Genomic DNA, 16,591 nt, shown 5'->3' with positions numbered 1-16,591 from the left:
TGAAAGTAGGGTGGGGTTGTGGCAGGTATAGGAGAAGTGCCTGGTGGGCACCAGGGCCCTTCTCCCCCTCTAAACGTAATGGTGCTCACTTATCACTTCTGAGTAGGTGAATGCAATGGGAAGGAGGAAAATGAAGGAGAATCCTAGAATCGGCAAAGCACCCAGGCAGTAGTAATAATAGTAATTATAGTAATAATAATCGGGGTATTTAAGTGCTTACTATGTTTCTGGGCACTGTTCTAAGCCCTGGGGTAGATGCGAAGTAATCGAGTTGGACATAGTCCCTGTCCCACTTAGGGCTCACAGTCTTATTTCTCCTTTTACAGGTGAGGTAACTGAGGCACAGAGACTCGGGCAAGATGTGATTTGCCCAAGGTCACACAGCAGACAAATGGCAGAGCTGGGATTAGAACCCAGGTCTTTCTGACTCCCAGACTCATGCTTTAATCCCACTAGGCCACACTGTTAAGTCAGTTGAGTGGCCAGGCTTCTTGTTTGTCGGAGGGGGACCTGACTACCCCTCTTACTCAGAGCATCGGTCTAGGAGAATAAGGTTTTGGCAAGCTGAGATGCAGCCAAACACGGGTTTTGCAATGCTGGGGAAATGGGATTTGGAAAGCCCACCCTCCCCTCATGGATCACATGAATGTCCTTCGCTGCTTGGCCACTTCTGAAGTTTCGCCAGTTGATTAAGCTGTGCTTCTTTCCGCAGTCGCCCTAATGCCAAGTATTGTCCTTTGGAAAAGATTAATGCGGATTAATGTTCTTAATGGTGAAAATGAACAAACTAGTGTCAGAAATGCGGTACTAAAGAGGAAAAATTCTGATATAACTTTGGTCAGAACATTTTTGAAAGAGTCTTCGTTTAAACCCAAGTAGTTTCTCATCGCAACCCAGTTTTGTGTGTCTAATTTTATAATAAACGTGGTACTTAAGTTACTCTGTGCCATGTACTTTACTAAGCTGTGCGGTAGATAAGAGGTCATTATGAGAATACATAAGCATAACCATACAGTATTGTCCTGTTTTTGAAAAAGAAAGTTACAAAGAGATCATCCTCATTCTCATTTTTGATGCAGTCCCTGCTGTGTGCTGAGCACAGTTACCTAGGCAGTTAGGAACGTAAAATGAAGAGTAAGAGAGGGGTCCGTACTTTTCAGAAACTTACAGTTTAGAGGGGGTGGATAAGTGAACATAAATTGCCCAACTCAAAAGTATAAGCATGGAAATGAGAAGCAGCTTGGCTCAGTGGAAAGAGCCCGGGCTTGGGAGCCAGAGGTGGTGGGTTCTAATGCCGGCTCCACCACTTGTCAGTTGTGTGACCTTGGGCAAGCCACTTAACTTCTCTGGGCCTCAGTTCCCTCATCTGTAAAATGGGGATGAAGACTGTGAGCCCCACATGGGACAACCTGATTACCTTGTATCCCCCAAGCGCTTAGAACAGTGCTTTGCATATAGTAAGTGCTTAACAAATACCATCATTATTATCATTATTATTATTATTGTTATCAATCAGTGGTATTTATTGAGCTCCTACTGGGTGGAGGAGCACTGTTCTAAGCCCTTGTGAGAGTTTGTAAATATGTTTCCTGCCCTCTATGAGCTTAGAGTCTACGTATCAGAAGTAAGCGATTCAGTAGAGGTTATGGGTAGGAAGCGTGGGCTTTGCTTCTGTGGCACGCTCCCAGGGTGGTGGTCTTTACTGCGTGGGCATCCAATAAATACCGTGTGTGTGTGTTTGGAAACGCCAATGTGGGACCTGCAGTCCCTGCCCAAATTGTGTGCAATAACTCTGTCACTTGTATTGTTATGTATCATGTTTGCAGTGTCTGCCACTGTTTCCTCTTACACCGCATCTGTTCGTCCTTCCGAAGCTTTTGCTTTAAGAGCCCACTCTTTTCTCGATGGTAGTGTGCGATGAGCTATCCTTGGCAATTGGCTTCCCATTTTCAGCTGGACTGCCGCATTGTCGGAGGTTTTGTTTTACCGTATCCTTAAAAATGTTCCCTTGCATTCAATTCCCCAGCTTCAGCTCTCCATCTAGCACTTGTTTGGGTACCCTGCTGCTGTTTAGTCCTGCCCCGTCCAGTGTAGCTGTGTTAAGATGAGCATAATTTCAATCCTAGAAGACTGACATTAAATTAATAGTCAATAGGCAAAAGACATAAATAGCTCCACCCTTGGTCGAAACTTTCAAAGTTTAAAATTGTTTGCTTTCCAAAAATACTGGAACCGTATGAGGACAGATGCTGCAGTGCCCCATATTTCCCCTTCCCTTGATTTCAAGACAATTTCCATTTTCTGTTTTGGGTACTGGCAGGCCAGATTTTCTACTGTTCCGCACTAATGCATTTGAGAGAAGCCCTTATTGGGGAGAAAATTCTTGAATCCAAGTGCCGGGGGTTAAAAGAGCAGCAGTGACAAGCAGTGAAATAGTGTTGTCATAACTTTTTGCTTCAGTCTGACACCACTGTAAGGGAAGTCGGTTTAATTGTCAACACAGTTAACCAGAATATTGCAAAAATTAGGTAAAACACACAATCTTCTTTATTTCCATGGTTTAGGATTTGATTTTGAAGTGACAAATTTTACATTTACGGGAAAGCATATATTAAAAAAGGGTCTGGCCGTGTTCATGCTCGTTTGCCCCAACAAACACACGCACCAAGTTTCATGTTAATGGGGAAAAATTGAAGCACCACAAGCCAATTAATGACAACCTTCTGACTGAGAGCTTGTCGTGTTGCATTGGTTTTCATTTCTCCAGGAAAAGCTTCCTTTCCCTTTTTGAATTCAGAAATTCTATTTTCTAGACATCACATTAATGCTCCCAGCTTCATTGCTCCGAGCAGCATAAACAATAAACACTTAAACCAGCAAGCATTTACCAGGCTACATGTAGTGGAAGGTTGCTGTTATGTGAGCTATTTTTTGCATGCTTTGTCAATTCAAATTTTCTACTAGGTTGAGAAACCACTTTGGCTTGCACTGGTGATGGGTTTTATCCTCTGACGATTCAACCTTTTCCATTTCTCAAAAGCGGCGAGTTCTAACCTCGGAAGCCTTGTAGCACTTGGAAACCATACACAACAGAAATAACCTGACTCTTTGGCCCTTAAAATGATACCCGGCAAGTTAGAGGTTGGGGAGGAGTGGGACAGATGAGAGGGGATAGACATTTCATGACCCCCCCACTTCAGAATGACAGTATTGACAGTATTTTCCAAGGGGTTTTTTTTCGGTTGTTGTTGATGGGCAACGGCTGTATGAGGGCAAGTATATGTGAAATTTGAAAATAAGAATTCTATGCCATGAAAGAACTTTAGATAAAACAAAGTCAGAGTGGTGATATTTTTGATGTTCTGGGGCTAATGATTTCAGTGATTTACTAGCTGATGTAATTTTCCTTATGAAAGTCATTTTAAAAAGCACTGCTACTGTAGAAAGACTTGAAATAATCATTGATTGGGATCAGAAAATAAAGATCAAAAGATTTAAAGCCTGGTCCTTAATCCCCCAAAAGGCTATGCCTGCTTGTGTTTGAAACTGTGGTTTGATTTCATTTTCATGTCGTTTATAAATAGTCTGCAACACTTCTTAAGAGTTCATTTAGAGAACAGAGCTGAGCATTCTCTCAAACGTTCAAAAGATGATTATCTTGACCTTACCAGGTTTCCAACCCTTAAACCCCATTGTCGGATTTATGATGTAAATCACATCACTTCTAATCAAATTTACATAGCTGTACCATCATGAAATATTGATTTCTGGGTCAGAGGTTGTCAAATACCATGAGGATCTGTGCTAGAAGTATATGACATAAAGACTGGGTCTGCATAAGGCAAGATGTATTTTTGGACCTCTTTTGAGGGACAGGGTGAAATTTCCTTTTCTCACTTGAATCAGCGAGAGAGGTGTAGAGGGATGGCTTGGGTCAGGGCATCAGAAGTCTTGGATTCTAGTACTGGCCAGTAGCGTGCTGTGTTTCCTCAGGAAAGCCACTCAACCTCTCTGGGCTTCAGTTTCCACAGTTGTAAAATTTACCTGCCCCCGTGCCCCCTTCCTCCCTATCTCCCAGGGATCTGGGGGGCTAAAGTGGGTGAATAATGCGAAGGTGCTTTGGAAAAATGAAACACATTGCTGCTGCTGCTGCTGATTGTATTCGTTTAGCACTTACTATGTGCCAAGCACTGTTCTAAGCTCTGGGGTAGATACAAGGTAATCAGGTTGTCCCACATGGGGTTCACAGTCTTAATGCTCATTTTACAGAAGAGGTAACTGAGGCACAGAGAAGTTAAGTGGCTTGTCCAAGGTCACACAGCAGACAAGTGGCGGAGCCGGAATTAGAACGCACGTCCTCTGACCCCCAAGGCCTTGCTCTTTCCAGTTTACTACTTGTTATGGTTGCAAGCCAACAACCAGCGTTGCCCCAGACAGGCAACAGCTAATGTTTCTGGGTTCCCACATAAGCACTCCCAATTGTGGCAAACCATTAGTACTCCCGGTGTGAGCTTGTGTATCTGCCTGGCATGTGGAATTGGGGGAGGCAGCATGGGCAGTGGGAGTCAGACCTGCTCCCTAGACTCAGCTCACTTGCTCTGTGTCCTTGCACAAGTCACTTAACCTCTCTGGGCCTAAGTCTCTTCACTTGTAAAATACTATCGCCCTGCTTCGGACTGAGCGTTCCACATCGGAGAGGGAATGTGTCCATTCGGAGTAACTTGCATCCACCCCGGGTCTTTACATTGCGTTCTGCATAGTGCTCAATAAATGGAATGGATGGGAATAATATTTATTTTATGTTGTTAGTATGTTTGGTTTTGTTCTCTGTCTCCCCCTTTTAGACTGTGAGCCCACTGCTGGGTAGGGACTGTCTCTATATGTTACCAACTTGTACTTCCCAAGCGCTTAGTACAGTGCTCTGCACACAGTAAGCGCTCAATAAATACGATTGATGATGATGATGATGATGAATAATAATAAGGGCATTTTTTAAGTGCTTACTATGTGCAAAGCACTGTTCTAAGCGCTGGGGAGGTTACAAGGTGATCAGGCTGTCCCACGGGGGCTCACAGTCTTAATCCCCATTTTACAGATGAAGTAACTGAGGCCCGGAGAAGTGAAGTGACTTGCCCAAAGTCACACAGCTGACAGTTGGCAGAGTCGGGATAGGAAGCAAGTCACAGCTTCCTAGACTAGGGCCCTAATCCCTATATTGTTCTGCATGGTATTAGATCAATCATTCAGCTCTTCAGTCCTTTGGGGACAAGTGATGGATCTCCTGCCGTGAGCAGTGGGTGAGTCTTGATCCTGAGATGTCACCCCGAGAACCTGTGCAGAGGAATTGATTATAGTGCTAGTGGCTTGCTCGACGCCACTCGTACTGTTGTCTCGACCAGTCATGCTCTTGCTGCAATAAGCGCGGAGAAGGGTGGGAATGCGGCCCTTTGCGCAGCACGTTTGCAGTCTTCGCCTGTGTGAGCCAGCTGCAGGTGAGATCAGGACCTTGGAACGAGCAGGGTTGGAAGGCACACGCACCGCTTCAGTGAAGGAGAAATGCGATAGGCAGAAGTCGGTTTTCAAGCACGACGCAACCACTGCTGACCTTCTTTTGAGTCGTCTTTGGGACTCCCGCCTTGACCTCCAAGTGCACCTCAGAATCCACTGGAAGTGAGAGAACCAGGGTTTGTCTGTTGTTTTCTGTGGGAGTCTCCATCATCGTGGGGCTGCTGCTCTGAGGCATCTCGCAGGAATCCCCTGAATCCAGGCAGCTTAGTGGCAGGGTCAACAGGGGCATTCTAGGAATACCCAGCCTTCCTGCACACAGTGAATGCTTAGTAAATGCCTCTGATTGATTCCTGCCTATTGGACGGACGCTTTGGTCAATCGGGAAGCTTGTGTGAGCCCTGTGCCCACATCTGTGATGGAAACACTGCGACAAAATTTACTACTTGACAGTTCCCCTTGTCTGGTCGGAAAGAAGAGTCTTCGTAAACAGATGCCCTGTTTAGAAATTAGAAGGAAATTCGGATTAGCTGCCCCTAGCCAATATTTGGTTCCTTAAGAAGAGCGAGTTTTCATTTTTTCAGTCACTTTTTCAGAGTTTGAAAATCAAATCCACACGGTCTCGGTGAAGTGCAGTGAAAGCGGCTCAGAGGTTGGTTTCCCTTGAATGGTTCATTTTTGAGTGAGTTCCTGCATGGTTTGAGGTGTTTATCTCTATTTCTAAATGTCATCTTTTCAGTTATTCTCCGTATTGAGTCTGGCATTCTTTTTAATAGCTCTCCTTGGTACAGAAGAGAGAAGCCCTCCTGTGCGCGCCCAGCCTGTGCCCCCGACCCTCTCTGGCTGGGTTCCTCCTGTGGTTGGCAGGCTTCTCTACTTCCTCGTGCTGCTTTACTTGACATGAGGGGAAACTAAAGGAGGGGTGGCCCTCATGGCATTGGCAGTGCAGGCCCAGGAAGCTCCCAGCTCTACCCTCTTCTGGGACTGCACCCCAAGACCAGGCAGGGGCAGATTCAGATTGAGAACGGGGATACCATCTTGGAGGTTACAGTGCATTACAAATGAGCCCAGTTTTCCTTCACCCTGCAAAGGAAAGGCAGAAGGGGCAATCGAAATCACAAGAAGCAGCATGGCCTAGAGGAAAGGGCCCAGGCTTCTGAGTCGAGGTACCTGTAATAATAATAATAGCATTTATTAAGCGCTTACTATGTGCAAAGCGCTATTCTAAGCACTGGGGAGGTTACAAGGTGATCAGGTTGTCCCACGTGGGACTCACACTCAATCCTCATTTTACAGATGGGGTAAATGAGGCACAGAGAAGTTAAATGACTTGCCCAAAGTCACACAGCTGACAGTTGGCAGAGTCGGGATTTGAACCCATGACCTCTGACTCCAAAGCCCATGCTCTTTCCACTGAGCCACGCTGCTTCCCCGCTGTCAGGTGCTTTCAAGCCATCTGATCTATTAGTACTGAAGCAGGCCCAGATCTGCTCCTTCGTTAAAAACCTCTGCTGCCGTGAACGCCTCCTTAACATTTACGTTACTGGAAAGCTGTAGTCTTACCCCAGTGTTCTCTTGACAAATTGCTTTTCATCGAAGAAAAAGCCTTTAACGTCCTTTTTTTTTTTTTTCCTGGCTCCATTTCTGGGTGCAGCTCGTACTTCTTTTGTCCAGGGATTTTTCAAGAAGCTCCCCGCTCTGCTTACCAGGAACTGTGGACTGGAAGGTGGGAGAGAAGTTCCTGAATCATATCCTGAATCTCTGGCCTCCCCCCTCCTTCTGACTTTTGGACTGTATGCCACGAGGAGTCGGAAACTCTGCTCTATTAACCACAGTGCCCTGTCCCTGCTATTGCACGTTTCATCTTTGCCTTCTATATTGTTCTCGTGCTTTCATTGCTTCATCTTTCCTTATGTGCCTGTAGCCAGACCTCTCTCCCCTCTTTTTTCAGCGCTTAGAACAGTGCTTGGCACATAGTAAGTGCTTAATAAATGCCATCATCATTATTATTTTATTCTTAGCGAAACTGTCAGCTCGTTTTGGACTTGTCGTGTGTCTACCAATTCTGTTGCATTATCCTCTTTCAAGTGTTTAGTACAGTGCTCTACATACAGTAAGCACTCAAGAAATACCATTGATTCATGGTGAGCCTGTGGGACCGTATTGAACTTTCTCCTGTGTATTTTTTCCCGGTACTTAGTATAGTATTCTGCACAAAATAAATGCTTAATAAATGACATTACTAGGTATGCATTCTCAAGCAATCAAAAGGAGAAATTGGGAGTCTACCACATACTGTGTGGTAGAGTACAGTAGAACGAGTAGCTATGAACCCTACACTCGAGGAGTTTTCGATCTAGACGAGGCGACAGGCATTAAGAGATTAAAGAAAGGAGGAAGTATTAGAGTATATAAGAATGTACAAAAGGACCACGGGGGTTATGAGTACTTAGCGGGTGCGGAAGAACTGAAGCAATATCCATTCAGTCTGAAAAATGGCAAGTTCCGCTTCATTTCTTTGGATCTATTAGCATATCTGTGCCTCAGTTTCCACATCTATTGGGAAGCAGGGTGGCTCAGTGGAAAGAGCACGGGCTTGGGAGTCAGAAGTCATGGGTTCTAATCCCGGCTCTGCCACTTGTTGGCTGTGTGACTTTGGGCAAGTCACTTAACTACTCTGTGCCTCAGTTACCTCATCTGGAAAATGGGGATTAAGATTGTGAACCCCATGTGGGACACCTTGTATCCCCCCCTCAACGCTTAGAACAGTGCTTTGCACATAGTAAGCACTTAGTAAGCACTTATTGTTATTATAATTATAATTATCTATAATATGTATAGGAGGGAGCCCTTGTGAGACAGGGACTGTATCTGATTGCATTGTACAGTGTTTGGTAGCACTTAAATACCACAAGTATTATTATTATTGTTGTTACACTACAACTGATTAGGCTCAGACTCATCAGACCAATAAATTCTCTAGGATTCTCCTGATAATTATCTATAATATTTAGATTATTATTATCTATAATATGGGGATTAAATATCTGTTTTCCCTCCTTAAGCCTTGAGTGGAGCAGGGGCTTTGTCCAACCTGATTATCCTGTATCTAGCCCAGCATTTAATACAGTACTGGGCATATAACAGGTGCTTAACAATTATTATTATTATTATGGTTATGGTTATTATTCCATGCCTCTCTTCCCAAAGCCAGTGTCTCTGCCCATCTTGCCTTCAGGAAATAGTGTTTCCTGCCCCTTTAGAAGAGACCATTAAGCACGTTGACTGTCCTCACTAATCACAGATCTGCCTGCCACTGGTTATGCATTCATTCAATCGTATTTATTGAGCGCTTGCGTGTGCAGAGCACTGTACTAAGCGCTTGGGAAGTAGAAGACGGCAACATATAGAGACAGTCCCTACCCAACAGTGGGCTCACAGTCTAGAAACCTGTTGCACTTGTCTTTCTGGAAGACAGGGTTGTACCTATCGTTCTTTCTTTACGGTTTATACAATCAGGCATTGTTACAGAGCTCAGAGCACTTTGGGAGAGAAGTCGGTGACTCGGGGAGCAGCAATCATTGCAAAATTCGGTCTGACTCCTTAATGTCCCTAGGGGATGACTGAATGATGAAACTTAAAAGAGCCAATTTTAAAAGTATGAAGAAACAGGTTAATCGGCTGAAGGACAGAAACTAAAAAACACAGCAAAATGCATGAAAATCAAGCTGGAGGGGATTTAAGGAGAACGGTATTAGTGACACATGATTTGTAGGCTCGTGAGCTGAAAATTAAAAACAAAAAAGAGGAGGGAGTCTAGAGGCTGTGGAAGGAGACGAAGCATAGAGGTTCATTAGGGCTTCTTTTTAAAGTGCTAAATGTGAATATCCTGCTTTCTCAGCCTCAACGGGTTTGCCAACATAAACCAGGATAAGCAGAGGTGGATCAGAAAGTAAGGCGTTGAGGGGATGAATAATTTCCCCAAATATCAGATAAATATTAAATAATTAAATACTTTAAAAGCTAAAAGGATTCTTGTGTGCCCAAGGCTCTTAAAATTCATGAAAAATATGCTGTATTGAGTTGAGTGGAGCAGTGAGGAAGAGTTACGGAGACCATCCATCTGGATCAAGGCTAGCGATAAAGATGGCAGGGAAACACCTCCCAAACTCCTTCCACAGGGAATCACGGAGACCTCAGGAGAGGAGGGGATGCCGTCTGACAGTACCGAGGATGAGGTGATAAAACTGCAACCAGGAAGTCGCTCACCTGGACGGCATTCAGGCTCAGGAGAATCCTGGAGAATTTATTGGTCCGATGAGTCTGAGCCTAATCAGTTGTAGTGTAACAACAATAATAATAATACTTGTGGTATTTAAGTGCTACCAAACGCTGTACAATGCAATCAGATACAGTCCCTGTCTCACAAGGGCTCCCTCCTCCCCGTCCCCCCAGCCTTACCTCCTTCCCCTCCCCACAGCACCTGTATATATGTTTCTACAGATTTATTACTCTATTCATCTTACTTGTACATATTTACTATTAATGATGTACACCTGGCTTTATTTCTATTTATTCTGATGACTTGACACCGGTCCACGTGTTTTGTTTTGTTATCTGCCTCCCCCTTCTAGAATGTGAGCCTGTTGTTGGGTAGGGACCGTCTCTGTATGTTGCCAACTTGTACGTCCCAAGCGCTTAGTACAGTGCTCTGCACACAGTAAGCGCTCAATAAATACGACTGAATGAATGAATGAAAGGGCTCACTATCCAAGAGGGAGAAGCAACGGGTGTTTAATTTTCATTTTACAGATGAGGAAACTAAGGTCCAGATATGTTGTGACTTGTCCGATGTCCCAAGCAAGCGGTGGAGACGGGAATAGAACCCAGGTCTCCTTCCTCTCAGGCCTGGGCTCTCTCCACCAGGCCATGCTGCTTTTCCTCTTGGCTCCCAATTCAAGTTACCTATTTGTGGGAACCAGGCTGGCTTGACATACCCATGCAGAGACATACAAGAAAGAGAACTGCAGCGAGAACTGGAGTGTCTAGATGCTCCTCTTGCTTCGAAAGAAGGGGAACCTGAGCTCTAGGAATGGGATGCTACAGCGCGACAGACCTGGGGATGATGCGAGGCCCGGGAGCTTCCCCTCGGAGTGATTTTGTTTTTGACGGGAAGCTCCATCATCATCATCATCATCATTTTCTCAAGTGCCTAGTTCCATGTTCTGTACACGGTATGCAGGAGGCTGCTTTGAGGACCTCTCACCCCACCCCCATGCCTCCCCCCGCCAAGGCACTCATGAGGGCAAACTGTTCAGGGCCTTTTAATAAATTAATAGTGCTTTGTTGAGCATTTACAGTGTGCAGAACACTGTACTGAGCTCTTGGGAGAGTGCGATAGGCACATCAACAAATCAACCCATCAACAGAAACAGGCTGGTGGTTTCCCAGTCTTGGGGTTCTCTGGTCTGGTCCAGAACCTGTGAGGTTCCCATCATCCCTGCCCCATAGCCCAGGAAAAATGACAGAAATCCCCCAGGATTGGAGCTGCGTTCTGCTGAGGGGGGCCGGGTAGAAAGAAGAGCTGCCGTCTTGACTCTTCCTGCAGACTCCAAGGGGCAAAACGGGCACTCTACGACTGCCCATCCCACCTCCAAATCTGTGAGGGCAGAGCTGAGGGTGCCAAACTGCAGGGCTGAGTCCTTGGGGGTGATTGCACCCTTTGTTGCCATGGGAGTCAGCGCCTGTGGTCTGGACCTTTTAGAATAATAATAATGATTATAGTGGGATTTGTTAAGTGCTTATGACGTGCCAGGCACTGTACCAAGCACTTGGGTAGATAAAAGGTAATTGGGTTGGACAGAGTCCGTGTTCCACATTGGGCTCACAGTCTTAATCCCCATTTTACAGATGTGGTAACCGAGGCACAGAGAAGTAAAATGACTTCCCCAAGGTCACACAGCAGAAACATGACAGCTAGGATTAGAACCCAGGTCCCTCTGACTCCCAGTCCTGTGCTCTATCCATTAGGCTACACTGCTTCTCCTTTGGCAGAATAATGATAATAATAATAATGATGGTATTTATTAAGCACTTACTATGTGCAAAGCACTGTTCTAGCGCTGGGGAGCTTACAAGGTGATCAGGTTGTCCCACGGGGGGGGGCTCACAGTCTTAATCCCCATTTTCCAGATGAGGTAACTGAGGCCCAGAGATGTGAAGTGACTTGCCCCAAGTCACGCAGCTGACACTTGGCGGAGCCGGGATTAGAACCCATGACCTCTGACTCCCAAGCCTGTGCTCTTTCCACTGAGCCACGCTGCTTAGACTGTAGACTAATGACAAGGGAGCTGGATTTGTGCCTGGTGTGCTGTCACGCTGAATCCCATCAACTCGAATTTCCAGTTTGTGGCTTGCCTGGACCCCTCGGTTCACTTTCCGCTCCCTGACTTTTGACCCTCTCCTTGCCTAATGTTTCCCTATGAGAGGATTGGCAGGGAAGTCAAATGAACGGAAACTTAAAGCAACTTTTTGTGAGCAGCACTAGCCAAAGGCCGAAGGCCCAGGGGAGAGGGAAGAGGTTTCCGAAGCAGGAGGGAATGGAGGAGAGGGGAACTCACAGCCCAGATGAAAGTTTGGGGATCATCGATCATCTGCAAATTTCACTTGTCCTTGCTCATCTTAAATACCTGATGATAAAGTTATTGATTATAAACCAATTGGTATTTTCATGAGAAATATCCTGAAAATTGAATTGTACTCTCCAAGGGCTTAGTCCAGTGCTCTGCACACAGTAAGCACTCTATAAATACGATTGAATGAATGAATGAAAAAAAATAGACTGTGCCATGGTAGGTCTTCTGATACACTTAATATAATTTTGGGGACCTGGTTTTAAAGTATAGCTAAAATGAGCCACGGTTGAATGTCACCAGGACATAATAGTGATAGTAGTAGCAGTGGTATTTGTTGAGAGCTTTCTAGGCACCAAGTACTGGGATAGGTACAATGCTATCAGAATCAACGCATTCCCCGCCCAAATGGGGCTCACAATCTAAATAGGAGGGAGAACTCAAAACAGAGAAATGGAAAGACCTTCTCTGATATATTCAGAGAGTTATTTCACCTCTCTCTGTTTTATTGTACAAGATCCATAGGTTTCTTTGTCAAAAGGCATTTAAATATACAAAGGTGGGTAAGAAAGAGCGTATTTAGTGAAATTTCTTTTGTGGTTTTGTTCTTGTTCCTTGCTGCTGCAGTTGCTTGCTGAGTTGAAAATTGTGAAAAAAAAAGCTGGTGTACCATCCAGGCTTTTAATAGGGATGTATAAGTAAACAAAATGAGCCAGAAGGATGCTTTAGAGTTGAAGTCGATTGGCTAATGGAGGCAGAACCAGAAAAGGGACCTTTTCTCCCTAAACCCTCATTGCACAACTGACTGGAATAAATGTAATACGTCCGGTGCTGGCTTTTTGCCAGTATCTGTGAAATAACCTTCGTCTGGGGCTGGATCAGGGCAGGGGACTAGAAAGAAATGGTGGGTATCAAGGGGGAAACTAGAGTGACCAGTCTTTTGGTTGTATACTGGACAGTACAGATTTCAGTTGGTCTCTCCCTTGTCCAGCTGGGCATGGCACTGCATGCTTTTCAGTCTACTATTTTTATTTTGCGAAAAATAATGACAATAATGGAATTAAGTGTTTATTATGTACCAAGTCCAGGAATCAATATAAGATAATCAGATCAGAAACCAGTCTTACACGGGGCTCATAGTTTGAAGAAGGGATAACAGGTCTCTTATCCCCATTTTTACTGATGAAGAATTGAGGTACAGAAAAGTGAAGTGACTTCCCCAAGGCCACACAGCAGACGAAGAGCAGAACCAGGATTAGAACACAGGTTTTCTGATTCCAGTTCCGTGCTGTTTCTACTAAGCCCAACACCTTGCCCACAACCTCCTCCTGACCTGGAACTCCCTCCCCGTTCATAAACGTCGGACCACCACTCTTCCCTATCTTCAAGGCTTTACTAAAATCACATCTCCTCTACGAGGCTTTCCCTGATTCAGCCCTCATTTCCCTTACTCCCTCTCCCTTCCGCATCACTCTTGTACTTGGATCTGTACCCTGTAAGCATTTGAAATTCACCTCAGCCTCCACCCCATAGCACCTGTGTACATATCCATAATTTATTTTAGTGTCTGCTTACACTTCTAGACTATAACTTCTCTGTGGGCAGGGAAAGGGGCTATCGACTCTGTCGTACTGTATGCTCCCAAGAGCAGAGTACAGTGCTCTGCACATAGAAGGCACTCAATAAATACCATTGATTGAGAAGCTATCCCACCTCTCATCTTGGCTCCTGCTTCCAAATTCCCCAGCTCAGCCCTGGCATCTGTGTTTTCAAGGACCCGGGAGGAGAACGCAAGTGGCTCTGAAGCCATAAAGAGAGGTAGGGAATCCCTTGGAGAAACGTTCTAGGATCAGGCATGTCAAAATGACATGTATGATATCATTGCGTTATCCTGCATGCTTGGCATGACAGGATGGTCCACGCACCCCTTGTCTGGAATCCGTGACGGGAATCAGCAGCCACCTTCACGGTGAGCGTGTCTGGAAGCCGGGTTACAAGCAGAGGAGGGTTTGAACAAGTCTCCTTCACCGCTCCACTCGGAGAACATCCGTTTGAACTTTTAAAAACCGGGAGTCCGTTTAATTCGGGGACCAGCCCCGTCACCCCCAGCAGGAGGAAGTCAGGGGCAGAAGGCAGAGAAAGGTTCACCGTGGCTTCCTTCCTTCCCGCTTAAACTCTGCCCACTTTCCTGTTCTGCTGCTCTCAGGAGTCCTGAGACCAACTGCCCCTCTGGCTTTTGTCTTCTCTGCTTCTTCCCTCCATCTATTATTCCTTCCTTAGGCTGTAACTAGGGCCTCAACAAAGGAAAACCAGTAAAATACAAATGCAAAGAAAACTTGGTATCTCCTGCTTCCTTGGTGATAGTCCCCACCCTGCCAGCCTCCCCCGACCCCCTGCAGTGAGAGATGGAGTGGTGTTTTCCAATCTGCACCCAGAGGCCGGAGGCATGGAAGAGAAAGCTGTCCCACTTCTTATTAAGGAGGGAGTGCATGCATGCTATTTGGCCACCTTTAGGGATGGCTGCAACATACCCAGCCTCTGGGAGAAGTGGGGTACATAGGGAAACCGTGCATCCTCGTGGATAGAGCATGGGCTTGGGAATCAGAAGGGCCTGAGTTCTGATCCCCTCCTCCCCCTCTCCATCCCCCCCGGCTTACCTCCTTTTCCTTCCCCACAGCACCTGTATATATGTATATATGTTTGTACGTATTTATTACTCTATTTTATTTGTACATATTCTATTTATTTTATTCTGTTAATATGTTTCATTTTGTTCTCTGTCTCCCCCTTCCAGACTGTGAGCCCACTGTTGGGTAGGGACCGTCTCTATATGTTGCCAAATTGTACTTCCCAAGTGCTTAGTACAGTGCTCTGCACATAGTAAGCGCTCAATAAATACGATTGAATGAATCAATCAATCAAGTGCTTGATTGATTGATTGATTGATCGATCAATCGATCAATAGTGCTTGGCACATACTAAGCACTTAGCAAATACTACAATTATTATTACGATTCTGCTGTTCCCAGAAAAGGCATCGCTTTTACCCACATCCCCAGGAGTTTATTGTAAGGTATCTGTTAAGCACTTACTATGTCCCAAACACTGTTCTAAGCTCTGGCCCTTTTAGACTGTGAGCCCACTGTTGGGTAGGGACTGTCTCTATATGTTGCCAATTTGTATTTCCCAAGCGCTTAGTACAGTGCTCTGCACACAGTAAGCGCTCAATAAATACGATTGATGATGATGATATACATGAACTAGGCTGGATGGAGTCCCTGTCCCTCACGGGCTCAAAGTCTGAGTTCGTGCCCCTCCAAAGGAAACCATTTTATAACCTCATGAAGGCGCGTGCTGGGCCTGACCTGTTAACAGGGTACAATTTGCGATTTATGGTGTGACTGGTTTCAGACTACTTGAGGGGAATTTTGGTGAGGAAAGATGGATTCCCTCCTTCCCGTAATAAATCCCCAGGGTAACCGGTCCAGCCGTGCACAATTCCAAACTGGAAGTCACCCTGTGGTTCTGTGAGGGATGAGCTTTCCCAGCGGATAGTTGGGCCTGCCACAGAACAGACCTCAGAGCAGAGCCTCAAGGCCTCTCCCACGAAGGCCACGGCCTAGCCAGGTCCCAGCACTTCCCTCTGGAGATGATCTTTTCTCAGTGAGTTCGCTCAGTTTCCTGAGTCATTTCCTACATTTGCTTGTTTTTTCCCATTAGATTGTAAGTGCCTCTATATGTCTCCATATGTTGCCAATTTGTACTTCCCAAGCGCTTAGTACAGTGCTCTGCACATAGTAAGCGCTCAGTAAATACGATTGATGATGATGATGATGATGATGAGTCCCCTGTGTCCTGTGGGAGCCGCCCCATCGGTTCCTGGTTCCTGAAGAGCTAACTCGTTTCTAAGCTGCCTGAGAATAACAAACAAAGATCCTTGGGGCCTTGTCCAGGGGCTATTGGGAGAATAAGTCCCTCCCAACCAGTGGGCAGGAGTGTGTTCCTGGGCAGCTGGCGGATTTGCTCCACTTGACGGTTCCTCCACGAGGGTCTGGAAAGAGGAGGAATCTGGGAAGGGGCAGGGTCATTGAGGGCTGTTGTAGCTTGGAGGTTTCTTCTTTCTGACTTTCTGTTTTCTAGAGATTGGGATTTACGAGGCAGGACGTTACCGAAAGTTTAACAATGAAAGCGTTTCCCGCCTGACTGAATTTTGTGAGAATTGGCTCCCCCTTCTTTCCCCGATGTCATCGGAGGAAATCTTAAATGTCCCTTTCACCCACCCAGAGCGTTCACACCTCTCAACTCCCACAAACCTCCTATTTCTGCTCCTTCAAAGCCTTCCATAGACACATCCTCCAAGAAGGATTCCCTGATTAATCCTCCATCTTCCAAGTCACACTACCCTCAGTCACCACAGCCTTCTTAGGCTCTCATCAGTTTATCTGTTGATTGAT

The sequence above is a fragment of the Tachyglossus aculeatus genome, chromosome 10 (assembly GCF_015852505.1).
Source record: "Tachyglossus aculeatus isolate mTacAcu1 chromosome 10, mTacAcu1.pri, whole genome shotgun sequence".
NCBI lineage: Eukaryota > Metazoa > Chordata > Mammalia > Monotremata > Tachyglossidae > Tachyglossus > Tachyglossus aculeatus.
Note: the sequence above shows the minus strand (reverse complement) of the source record.